The sequence below is a fragment of the Aethalodelphis obliquidens genome, unplaced genomic scaffold (genome assembly GCF_003676395.1).
Source record: "Aethalodelphis obliquidens isolate GAN/ISIS:26980383/991018 unplaced genomic scaffold, ASM367639v1 scaffold7, whole genome shotgun sequence".
Taxonomy (NCBI): domain Eukaryota; kingdom Metazoa; phylum Chordata; class Mammalia; order Artiodactyla; family Delphinidae; genus Aethalodelphis; species Aethalodelphis obliquidens.
Genome location: NW_020837951.1, coordinates 55,406,047 through 55,419,573, shown reverse-complemented (window position 1 = coordinate 55,419,573; position 13,527 = coordinate 55,406,047). Strand labels below are relative to the sequence as shown.

General features: G+C 40.5%; 1 non-coding gene and 1 pseudogene across 1 annotated transcript; one reads left to right on the top strand and one right to left on the bottom strand.

The window, feature by feature from the left end:
- Positions 1 to 2,809: 2,809 nt before the first annotated feature.
- On the bottom strand, positions 2,810 to 2,916 carry LOC113620271 (U6 spliceosomal RNA). Its single transcript, XR_003432719.1, has one exon. It is a non-coding gene; the product is annotated as a U6 spliceosomal RNA (small nuclear RNA).
- Positions 2,813 to 6,497, top strand: LOC113620110 (thyroid transcription factor 1-associated protein 26-like; annotated as a pseudogene).
- The last annotated feature ends 7,030 nt before the right edge of the window (positions 6,498 to 13,527 follow it).

The following is a 13,527-nucleotide window of genomic DNA, read 5'->3' as shown; positions in this document are numbered from 1 at the left end:
TTGTGCCAACACCATACTGTCTTGATTACTGTAGCTTCTTTGTAGTATAGTCTGAAGTCAGGGAGCCTGATTCCTCCAGCTCCATTTCTCTTTCTCAAGATTGCTTTGGCTATTCGGGGTCTTTTGTGTTTCCATACAAATTGTGCAATTTTCTGTTCTAGTTCTGTGAAAAATGCCATTGGTAGTTTGATAGGGATTGCACTGAATCTGTAGATTGCTTTGGGTAGTATAGTCATTTTCACAATGTTGATTCTTCCAATCCAAGAACATGGTATATCTTTCCATCTGTTTGTATCACCTTTAATTTCTTTCATCAGTGTCTTATAGGTTTCTGCATACAGGTCTTTTATCTCCTTGGGTAAGTTTATTCCTAGGTATTTTATTCTTTATGTGGCAATGGTAAATGGGAGTGTTTCCTTAATTTCTCTTTCAGATTTTTCATCATTAGTGTATAGGAATGCAAGGGATTTCTGTGCATTAATTCTGTATCCTGCTACTTTACCAAATTCATTGATTAGTTCTAGTAGTTTTCTGGCAACATCCTTGGGATTATCTTTGTATAGTATCATGTCATCTGCAAAGAGTGAAAGCTTTACTTCTTCTTTACCGATTTGGATTCCATTTATTTTTTTTCTTCTCTGATTGATGTGGCTAAAACTTCCCCAACTATGTTGAATAATAGTGGTGAGAGTGGAGAACCTTGTCTTGTTCCTGATCTCAGAAGAAATGGTTTCAGTTTTTCACCATTGAGAAGGATGTTGGCTGTGGGTATGTCATATATGGCCTTTATTATGTTGAGGAAAGTTCCCTCTATGCCTACTTTCTGCAGGGTTTTTATCATAAAAGGGTGTTGAATTTTGTCAAAAGCTTTCTCTGCATCTATTGAGATGATCATATGGTTTTTCTCCTTCAATTTGTTAATATGGTTTATCACATTGATTGATTTGCGTATATTGAAGAATCCTTGCATTCTTGGAATAAACCCCACTTGATCATGGTGTATGATCCTTTTAATGTGCTGTTGGATTCTGCTTGCTAGTATTTTGTTGAGAATTTTTGCATCTATGTTCATCAGTGATATTGGCCTGTAGTTTTCTTTCTTTGTGACATCCTTGTCTGGTTTTGGTATCAAGGTGATGGTGGCCTTGTAGAATGAATTTGGGAGTGTTCCTCTCTCTGCTATATTTTGGAAGAGTTTGAGAAGGATAGGTGTTAGCTCGTCTCTAAATGTTTGATAGAATTCACCTGTGAAGCCATCTGGTCCTGGGCTTTTGTTTGTTGGAAGATTTTTAATCACAGTCTCAATTTCAATGCTTTGATTGGTCTGTTTATATTTTCTATTTCTTCCTGATTCAGTCTCAGAAGGTTGTGCATTTCTAAGAATTTGTTCATTTCTTCCATGTTGTCCATTTTATTGGCATAGAGTTGCTTGTAGTAATCTCTCATGATCCTTTGTATTTCTGCAGTGTCAGTTGTTACTTCTCCTTTTTCATTTCTAATTCTTTTGATTTGAGTCTTCTCCCTTTTTTTCTTGATGAGTCTGGCTAATGGTTTATCAATTTTGTTTATCTTCTCAAAGAACCAGCTTTTAGTTTTATTGATCTTTGCTATTGTTTCCTTCATTGCTTTTTCATTTATTTCTGATCTGAAATTTATGATTTCTTTCCTTCTGCCAACTTTGGGGTTTTCTTGTTCTTCTTTCTCTAATTGCTTTAGGTATAAGGTTAGGTTGTTTATTTGAGATGTTTCTTGTTTCTTGAGGTAGGACTGTATTGCTATAAACTTCCCTCTTAGAACTGCTTTTGCTGCATCCCATAGGTTTTGGGTCATCGTGTTTTCATTGTCATTTGTTTCTAGGTATTTTTTGATTTCCTCTTTGATTTCTTCAGTGATCTCTTGGTTATTTAGTAGTGTATTGTTTAGCCTCCATGTGGTTGTAGTTTTTACAGATTTTTTCCTGTAATTGATATCTAGTCTCATACCGTTGTGGTCAGAAAAGATACTTGATATGATTTCAATTTTCTTAAATTTACCAAGGCTTGATTTGTGACTCAAGATATGATCTATCCTGGAGAGCACTTGAGAAGAAAGTGTACTCTGTTGTTTTTGGATGGAATGTCCTATAAGTATCTTAAGTCCATGTTGTTTATTGTATCATTTAAGCTTATGTTTCATTATTTATTTTCATTTTGGTTGATCTGTCCGTTGGCGAAAGTGGGGTGTTAAAGTCCCTTACTATGATTGTGGTACTGTCAATTTCCCTTTTTATGGCTGTTAGCATTTGCCTTATATATTGAGGTGCTCCTATGTTGGGTCCATAAATATTTCCAATTGTTATATCTTCTTCTTGGACTGATCCCTTGATCATTGTGTAGTGTTCTTCTTTGTCTCTTGTAATAGTCTTTATTTTAAAGTCTATTTTGTCTGATATGAGAATTGCTACTCCATCTTTCTTTTGATTTCCATTTATATGGAATATCTTTTTCCATCCCCTCACTTTCAGGCTGCATGTGTACCTAGGTATGAAGTGGGTCTCTTGTAGACAGCATATATATGGGTCTTGTTTTTGTATCCATTCAGGCAGTCTATGTCTTTTGGTGGAAGCATTTAATCCATTTACATTTAAGGTAGTTATCAATATGTATGTTCCTATCACCATTTTCTTAATTGTTTTGGGTTTGTTATTGTACGTCTTTTCCTTCTCTTTTTCTTTGTATTTAATTTTTGATAGCTTGATTTATACGTGTTTTGGCATGTTTCTCCTTATATTTATCCTGTATGGGACTCTGCATTTCCTGGACTTGATTGAAAAAATATGGAACGCTTCACAAATTTGCATGTCATCCTTGTGCAGGGGCCAGGCTGATCTTCTCTGTATCGTTCCAATTTTAGTATACGTGCTGCCAAAGTGAGCACACATGTGCACATTTAGGAGTAGGAGAAGGGAAGGGAAAGAAGAATGCCAGCATGTTCTAGCTACATACCAAGAACTTTACACAGGTATCATTATTTGTTTTCTGGGGCTGCCATAACAATTCAGCACAAACTGGGTGGCTTAAAACAGTAGACACTGTACTTATAGTTCTCTCCCAATTCTGGAGACGAGAAGTCTGAGATCAAGGTGTCACATGGCCATACTCCTGCTGAAGGCTCCAGGAAAGAATGCTTCCTTGTCTATTCCTAGCTTCCGGGGGCTCCTTTCAATCCTTGGCATATCTTGGCTGCAGCAGGTCATTCCAATCTCTGCCTTCATCTTTTCATGATCTTATTCGTTGTGCATATCATTGCATGTCTTTCCTCTTCTTATTAGGACACCAGCCATTGGGTTAGTGCCCACCCTATTCCAGTATGACCTCATCTTAACTAATTACATCTGCAAACACAATACTTCCTAATAAGGTCACATTTGGAGGCTCCAGGTGGGCATGGAATTTGGAGGAAACATTATGCAAGCTGCTACAGTACTTCATTTCATTCTTGGAGCAACTTGTGGTCTAGATACTGTTAGACCCATTTTACATATGAGGAAACAGTTGACATCGAGAAGCCTTTCTTCATTTGCATGGTTGTACTTGAACTAAGCCCTCTGCGGCCCCATTACACCACGAGGTTTTTCAATATTTTCAATAGTGAGACTCAAACCTGATGGCAAGAAAAGGCCAACTTGCATGCAGTCCTGATTATCAATCCAATTCCAACCTCCTCATTTCTCTTGGGCTCATAAGAGTGGGGTCAGAAGAGACAGGGTAGGTTTTCTAAGCCATATTTCTCTAATGTGTTCTAGTCCTCTTAACATGCCTTGCCTCTAAGTCCTCCCCCAACCTAATTGTTTTTATTCTGAAAAAGCAGCATTCTCGTTTCCTCCTTCTCATTCTTTTTACTTTATACCTTAAAGAAGAAGGGATGAAATTTGTAGTAGCTACAAATGGGAGTGGCTGCCTAGGCCCCAAGAATGGGGCTGTGTGGGGAACTGCTTCTCCACCCATAACTCCAGGCATGTGGTTTCAATAAGCGTTGCCTGCTCTTACTTGACCTCCCTTCCTCAGCTACCGTGATTGGCTGAGGAATGGGCATATGTCCTCTGCAAGACTCTAAGAGCTTAGTGTCTATAGGGTCCATACACCACCGACCAGAGCTCCTGCTCCTCTTTAGAAGGGAGATACACTTGCCCATTGTTTCCCTTCCTCCACCTCATCTGGGCTCCCTCCTGTCTCAGTCTACGTCTCTCCACCCTTCCCTCTGGGCAGCTCAGTTTTTCCTCCACACCTAGGCTTGGGAAAACAGACTCATCTCAGCACAAAGGAAAGCCCTGGGGTTTTCACAACAGGGCCCAAATAAAACTCAAACTAATATCTCAGTACATTTTCCTGCCTCATAAATCTATATGCCTCAAAAAAATACTGGAGCAGTAGATACCAAGGTGTTAACAGGGGCGTTTCTGGGTGGAGGACTTGCACAGGTTTTTTTACTTTCTCCTTTTCCCCTTCTATTTTATTTTCTAAATAACTTGCCATGGACACACATTGCTTTTTAAACAGAAATAATTTTTTAAAAATCAGTAATGGAGAGTATAGTTAAATTGCTAAACAACAGCAACAAGAAAACATTTTTAGAACTTGGCATAGTTGCACTGATACTTAGTAATGGGAAATTGGAATTTAGGTCATAAATATTGCATAATAATGATCTCACTAGTGTGCACAATCAGTCTACAAAGCTCTTTTCATTTTCTAGAAGGGAAGGTTGAGGTGAAGAGAGATTACGTGGCTTAACCAAGGACTGATCACCTTGTGAGTGCAGGGCAGGGTTCATTTCTGGTTTTTCCTCCCAAATATTTTCCTCCAAAAGTAATGCGATACAATGCAATGTGATATGATGCGATGCATTATAAATATGTGAGGGAGATTAAGAGGTACAAACTTCCAGCTGCAAAATAAATGAGTCCCAGACATAAAATGTACAGTATGGGGAATATAGTCAATAATTATGAAATATCTTTGTGCAGTGACAGATGGTAACTAGACCTTATCATGGTGATTATTTTAAAATGTATAGAACTATTGAGTGGGTCCTTCGTGGTTTTCTGGTGACATGGTTGGTGTGCCATGGCACTGGTGAGGCTGGCAGCAAGGTGGCAGACAGGGAATTTTGGGACACGTGGTGAAGGAGCTTCACAGGTAGGATTCAAGAATAAGAATGTGAAACAGATGATATTGCAATCTAACCATCTGCAAGCCTTCATGGGGAGTGTTCTTGAGGGACAAGTCTGCATTTTGAAACGAAAGATTCAGCAAAATTACAAGAAATTACTATGGAAGGTAAAAAAGGCTCAAACCACACAGGAGTCCCAATTCACAGATTGGTACCCTGATCATCTGAAACATCTCTATTTAGATGAAGAGGAAAGACTCAAGAATCAACTTAGAAAAGTTGACCAGTCTTTGTTAGAACAAGTTGACTGGCCTTTGTCAGAAGAACAAGTTAATCAGCCTTTGTCAGAAGAGCAATGTAACATTGACCAGGCATTGTCTGAAGAACACTGTAGCAATGAACAACCTCAGCCAGAAATAATGTAGCATAAGAGTAAACTTCATTACTATGCCAAAGAAAAATAAAAGAAAACATCAAATCAAAAAGCACAGGAAGGGGACTTCCCTGGTGGCACGGTGGTTAGGAAACTGCCTGCCAATGCAGGGGACACGGGTTTGATCCCTGGTCGGGGAACTAAGATCCCACATGCTGCAGAGTGGCTAAGCCCACGTACCACAACTACCGAGTCTGCGCTCTGGAGCCCGTGAGCCACAGATGCTGAGCCCGCATGTCACAACTACTGAAGCCTGCATGCCTAGAGCCCGTGCTCCACAACGAGAGGGGCCACTGCAATGAGAAGCCCGCACACCACAACGAAGAGTGGCCCTCGCTTGCCGCAACTGGGGAAAGCCCGCATGCTGCAATGAAGACCCAATGCAGCCAAAAATAAATAAATAAAATAAATAAATTTATTTTAAAAATATTTTTAAAAAAGCACAGGAAGAATATGAACAGGTACAAGCTAAGTGTGTTGCTAAGAAACAAGAATTTGAGAGTAGAAAACAAGAGAGAGAAGAAGCTCAAAGTCTCTACAATAAGAAGAAAAAGTGTTCAAAATATTGAGCAAAAAGACTATAAAAGGCCAACCAAACTTGAATTTACAAATGGAGTAGCTTCTTAAAAAAATACAAGAACAAAATTAAGTCAGACATGTTATCCTTAATCAAGGGTTAAAATATCTGCTGTTTACTGAGTTCTCTGTATACGTACTAAACCTCCTAACAATTAACTAAATTTATCGGCAGAAACTGGGCTGCTAAGCTATACTAAATTTAAAATGTCCAAATATTTTTGTTTTTGTAAGATAAAATTTTCTATGTATGTTCTACATAATATTCTTGTTTTAAAAATTTATTTGCGGGGCTTCCCTGGTGGCGCAGTGGTTGAGAGTCCGCCTGCCGATGCAGGGGACACAGGTTCGTGCCCCAGTCTGGGAAGATCCCACATGCCGCGGAGCAGCTGGCCCCTGAGCCATGGCCGCTGAGCCTGCGTGTTCGGAGCCTGTGCTCCGCAAAGGGAGAGGCCACAACAGTGAGAGGCCCGTGTACCGCAAAAAAAAAAAAAAAAAAAAAAATTTATTGGCATCTGAAGGAAGGTTGGCCTGGAGAACTGAAAGAACCTCCTATTTGAGTGACAGGTTCAAGCATATAATACTTTTGCACCATATGAAATTCAGATGAAATAAAATGTTAAAAAAAATGGAGTTACTATGTTGTATATGAGGAACTAACATAGTGTTGTAGATCAATTAACCTTCAAAAGCAAACAAACTCATAGAAAAAAAAGATCAGCTTTATGGTTACCAGAGTTAGGGGTGGGTGGAGGGGGAATTGGATGAAGGCAGTCAAAATGTACAAGCTTTCAGTTATAAGGTAAATAAGTACCAGGGATGTAACGTACAACATGATAAACATAATGAGCAGTGCTGTATGTTACATATGAAAGTTGTTAACAGGGTAAATCCTAAGAAAGGGAAAATTTTTTTTTATTTCTTTAATTTTGTATTTATATGAGAGATAAATAATCACTAACTTACTGTGGTCATCATTTCATGATGTATGTAAGTCAAATCATGATGCTGTACACCTTAAACTTATCCAGTGTGGTATGTTAATTATGTCTCAATAAAACTGGAAGTAAAAAAAATGCTCACATAAAGTACCTAGAACAGTGTTTGCCACATAGCAGGTGCTAAATCAGTGTTAGCTATTTCAGGTCCAAAAAAAAAGTCCAGTGTTTCCCACTCTGCTAGGCCTTACAGGGAAGAAAAAAAAGAACACAGCCTAAGTGTGAGAAAGAAATGAACCTAGGGTTTTTGGGACATGGGCAAAGAGGAAGAGCTCAGGAAGGGGTGAGAACTACAAGAAGCCAGCAATTTACCTAGAACCAGCCTTAGCAACCCTCCTAAAGTCAGGAACAAACTCTTGATACGAGTTTACCTGGAATGTGACAAAAAGGAATGATGGCTAGCCCCCTGTCTTGAAAATGGGGATAGGGGATTCAGAGGTGGGGAGAAAGTCAGGGCAGAGGGGATCAGATAGAGGAGGGAGGAGTCCACATGTGGGCCACCCTGAACACTGGCTTTCCTTGAGTTGTGGTCAACCCAGGGGCTGGAGATTGGTCTCTTGCCATCATACCAGAAGTCACATACTTGGCTTGGAATCCCATGTGGTCTCCACCTGCCAAAGAAGGCCTTTGCTCAAAGTGAGGGAAGGGAAAGTGTGGATGGATATTCTGGCCAGAGCAACTGAGGTGGCTGTTTTTAGAAGGAAGGAGGTCCAGGTTTGGCTCACTTTCTGAAAGGCACTCATATAAAAGAGAGTTTTATGGTTTGATGTAAACTGATGATTAAGTACTTTTCCTGCCCTAGCAACCCCCATGTTACTGAATGGAGAAGAAATAACTGGGGAGATGGCTCCTTGTTGAGAAAAAAGTTACTAAAGTCACAAAGGTCAAGTTTCATTAAGGTCAAATTCCTCAGGTAAATCTCCCAAGTGCAGGGGTGGGGGCAGGAAATGAGGGTGGAGAAGAGAGGGGTATGGGAGAAGTTGAACTGCTCCACTGGCCTTTAACAATGAAAAATAAAAGAGAGGGATTCAAGACAAGGAGGAGGTTCTGGAAGGCCTGGAAAGAATGTGTCCTGTCCTCTTCTTCTCTCATTCTTGGGGAGAAGAAGGAGATGCGGGACACACATCCTTGACATTTGAGAGTGCCCTTATGTAGAGATTAATACCTGCTTCTTGCCTGAAATTTCTGAAGGGAGAGGTTCACTGGAGTTTAGGGGGGTGAGGGTGTGAAGGGCTGTAGGGCTGTTTTCAGGGATGAAGAAAATTCAGGCACCCCTCATTCCAGGACCCTGAGCCTTTAGTGACCTCTGAACACCCCAAAAGTTATTGTGGTTTCAGGCGACACAGAGGGAGGGAAATCAGGGGCACAGGAGTCCTGGGCCCTTATCAGGACCACTGACATTAGACTGACCAGGGTGAGCCTGGGAATATTTCCCTCCCCCACTCCAAGATAACAGAGCCACAGTTTAGCCTGTTCTGGGAGAAGGGGGGGATATTTGAAAAGCACATATGATTGGAATTTCAAGTGGGACTGGATTCTAGCAGTTCCCCCAAAAGTTAAACATAGATTTACTGTATGACCCAGCATTCTACTCCTAGGTATATACCCAAGAGGATGAAAATATATGTCTACACAAGATGTATACATGACGTGTGGACACCAAGGGGTGAAAGTGGCGGGGGGCAGGTGGTGGTGGGATGAATTGGGAGATTGACATATATATACTAATATGTATAAAACAGATAACTAATAAGAACATGCTGTATAAAAAAATAAATAAAATAAAATTAAAAAAAAAAAGATGTATACATGAATGTTCATAGCAGCATTGTTCATAATAGCCAAAAAGTGGAAAGAACTCAACTGTCCAGCAACTGGTATATGTACAAATAAACTGTGTTATATCCATACAATGCAGTATAATTCAGCTTAAAAAAGGAATGAAGTACTGATACATGCCACAATATGGATGGACCTGGGAAACATCATGCTAAATAGAAGAAGCACATATTGTAAAATTCCATTAAATGAAATGTCCATAATAGACAAAGCCATAGGAACAGAAAATAATGAGTGGTTGCCTAGAACTAGGGGTATGGTGGGGAGGTAGATGGATGGCTGATAAAGGGTGTGGGGTTTCATTTCCAGATGATGAAAATGTTTTTAAGTTGGTTGTAGTGATTGTTGCACAACTCCGTACATATACAAAAAAAACACTGAATGGTACACTTTAAATAGGTGAATTGTATGGTATGTAAATTATATTTTAAAAAGCTGTTAGAAAACATGGGACTGGATTGAGTCATAATAAATGATCTGCAAATTATGAAACTGGACTGAGATGTGATGGAGGTCACTCTGCCCAATGGGCTAGGAGGTTTGACAGGATACTGTTGGCAATAGTTACTAGAAAACAGTTGCTAGCATCTTCAACCATGTAGCCCAGATAAGCTATTCAGAGAGAACCTACGAAAGAAGCAGATGAGAAAGAGGGACAGCCCTAACTAGAATCTTGGTCCTTGTTTCAGGCCCTTTCACAGTCTGGGTTGTGGTCCCAGCGTCAGGTTTGGCCAGATACCTGTGTGGAATTATGATTTTTGCTCAAGTGGGTCTCTGCTACATCAGACAGTTCTAAGAACACAAAGGATCAAAAATGCCTGAGATTTACCTACTGCTGCATGCCGACTAGGCCTGACCTCGTTTTTAGGGTGGTTGGGAGGAGAAGGACAAGGCAGACCTACAGAACCAAATAATCTACATGTGTTCTAAATTTTCTCCTTTTTCCTCGTCCTGACTCATCTCTGGGAGGAGAGAGGGAGGCAAAACTGTTGAACCCAGATCTAGGATTGCTGTAAGATGAACCTGGTGTGATCCCTGCAACTCAGGCTGAAGGGTCCCCAGAGTCCCAAAATTTTAGGAACTCTGCACCAGAAATGGAGACAAAAGACCAAATATATATTTCTCATTATATATCACAATATCACACAGCCATTTCACCCAGGGACTTCCTAACCAGGGCTGATCAAGACTACAATATGTTCCCAGGACTAAATGGAGGAGGGAATCTATCACCTGAAGCCTGAACCTGGGGAAGCAGATGCAGTGCTTGGACCAAGTGGAGGGGACACCTGAATTCATTGTCACGTAAAGGAAGTCTGAGGTTCACACACTGGTCTTTGGTTTCAATTCTGTTCGGGAAAAAAAAAAAAAGTGAAATGATGATTTCTCTCTTCAAATTCAGTCAGGGGCAGGAGGAGACTGCTGACTCATGTTTTGGGGTCAGATCAGTGATTCCCAAACCTGGCTGCACAGCAGAATCCCCTGGGGAACTTCAAAAAAATACAGATGCCTGGGCACTACTCCAGACCTCCTGATTCAAAATCTCCAGGGCTGGGGTCCAAAAATCTGTATTTTATGAAATTTTGATCAGGTGGTTCTGAATTAACCTGCCTGTCCTAATTGGTTACTCAGCATTAGGGAATCCCTAGGTTTGATGACGTTGGTCACAACAATATTTGTGAAGAAAAGTAAGTAAAAGGGAGAAAAAGAAGGTGAGAACCCAGAGACAAACAGGGGCTATTTAAATATCTGGCTTACATAAAAAGAAATGAAATTGAGTTATTTGTAGTGAGGTGGATGGATCTAGAGACTGTCATACAGAGTGAAATAAGTCAGAAAGAGAAAAACAAATACCGTATGCTAACACATGTATATGGAATCTAAAAAAAAATGGTTCTGATGAACCTAGGGGCAGGACAGGAATAAAGACACAGACGTAGAGAATGGACTTGAGGACATGGGGAGGGGGAAGGGTAAGCTGGGACGAAGTGAGAGAGTGGCATGGACATATATACACTACCAAACGTAAAACAGATAGCTAGTGGGAAGCAGCCACATAGCACAGGGAGATCAGCTCAGTGCTTTGTGTCCACATAGAGGGGTGGCATAGGGAGGGTGGGAGGGAGGGAGATGCAAGAGGGAGGAGATATGGGAATATATGTTTATTCATAACTGAGCAATTATACTCCAATAAATATGTTAAATAAATAAATAATAAATAAATAAATAAATAAATTTGTCTTGTCTGTCTGTGCCTCTGATTTTCTTTTGCTAAGAAGAGCTGATATTGTGAGCCTCAGGTTACCAGTGGGGAGAAAAGTGGAAGCACTCAGACATGAGTTTATCTCTCCTAAGGGGCCAGAATCAGTGGCAGGTTGGCTTTCAGAAACCACAGTAACTGGTTAGAGGGGTGGCACTGTGTGGAAAGTGGAGAGCAGTTGACACAGGGGGCTGAAAAGTTGGATCAGGATCCACTCCTCACCAGCTGTGTGAGTTGACTGCTCTGAGCATTGGTGGTAAAATGCCTGAACCAAGAGAAGGAGTTCTGTTAATGATATTTTGTAATTTACATAGAATACCCAGAATTTCTTGCATTAGGTGATTAAAGTGAAATAGGGCCTGCTGGTCCCTTTTGCTTAAGTGGCATGTTAAAAATTAGTGACTTCTTTACTTAATGACCATTCTTACTCTGAACTTGGTGTCAGATGAGGTGGAAAGCAGAAAACAAAAAATAAAGAAATTAATATGCAAGCACTTCTTTCCCTAACTATTACTCTGGAATCTTAAGACCACATGGCTGTAATTTTCAAATATTCAGTCCACAAAGAATGCTTATTAATTGAACAATGTTATGTTCCAGGCACCAGGGATGCAGAGGTACCCAAGACATTGTTTCTGCCTCAAGGGGTTCATGTCCAGTGGGGAAGAAGACAAATGAGCAGAATTCTCGTAGAGGGTGATAAATGCAGGCACAGAGAGTGTGCAGCTGTCTTCCAGCCTCTCTGACAACTTGTCCACCGGGGGAAACCCTCTCAGCCTGAGATGGGATGTTGGTGGTGACAGTGGGGGGGCAGTATAAGTGCCACAACAGAAGTAGCTCCTAGGCTGGTACACAGTATAGAGGGGAGACTAATTAATTCTAGGCTGGATGGCTTAAGAAGGCTTCCTTGTTTTATAAAAGAGAAAGATGAAGCTTAGAGGGGTTCAGTAAACAAATAGACAGTGGGAGGCTGAAGAGCCTTCAGAAACAGCAGGGGAAAGAGGACAGAGTCCTGCTCTCATCACCTTCCCACTCCTTCTCAGACCTCAGCACCCTCACTCTTCCCTGCAGAGAAGGAGTGGGTGAGCCATACTCAGAGTAGCACAGGGGTCATGACCAGAGACCTCTGCCCAAATCTCTGTTACATCGTGTACTAGTGTGAGACCTTGAACAAATGACTTTCTCTCTTGGATTCTGTTTCATCTTTTAAGAAATAAGGATAATAAAAGACCTGCCTCATAGGATTGTTATATAGATTAAATGATCTGAGACAGGGAAAGTGCTTAGAACGGGGCCTGCTGGCACGTAGTAAGTGCTCAGTAAACGTTAATTATATTATTCTTATGCTGTTACCTGGTTGGTGTGGCCAATCCAAGCTCAACCTAAAACCTAGCTCATTTTTCCCCCTCACAAAATGTAAAAAGCTTAGTTTTTATATTGCAAAATGATACATTGTATCATTGTAAAGTATTTTTTTAATGGAAAAAAAAGTAAAGATACCTACCTACCTAACCCCAGAGATAACTGCTTTTATATTTTGGTAAACATAATTCTCTATAGCTCTCTGGACACGTCTATATGAATGCAACTTTAGTAAGTGGCATTGTATCAGGATGCTATTCAGTGAATGGCTATTATTACTCATCAAAGATATTGTACCTTTCCATGTCAATAATTATAGATCCCATAATTATTTGTAAAAACTGGTAAGTATTTCATTGTATGGTTATACCATAATTTATTTATGCCATCCCCTAGTGTTGGTCAGTTAGGTTATTTCTAATATTGTTGATATTGCACAACAGTGGCACCACTGAATGACCCTACACAGTCAGCTGTGGGCCCTTGTCTGATTATTTCCTGGGACAACTTGCTGTAAGTGGAGTCTCTGGATCAAAGGGTATTAAACTGAAGACATGTGTCTCAGTAAAGTAACTCATATTGCGAGAAAAGAGACTGGCTAGTCAGCTGGCTTGACAGGGTGGCTTTTGCAGCAACTTGTTGTGGGAGGACAATTAGGCTAATGGTCAGTTTGTGGGAGAGCAAATATGTGGAGGCAGTCCCCGCCCTCGGGTTTCAAACATGTTCCTACGCTAGCAGGTAATTTTTCAGGCCTGAGAAGGAATTCTGTGGGAGAATTTACTGATCTCTTTGTTAGAGCACCAGTGCTGTAGAATTTCTCTGAATATCTGGCTTTTCTAGGAAATCAGTTAGGGAAGTTCAACTGGCTGATAATCTCACTTAACTTTTAAGGAACCTTTTAAGGGTAT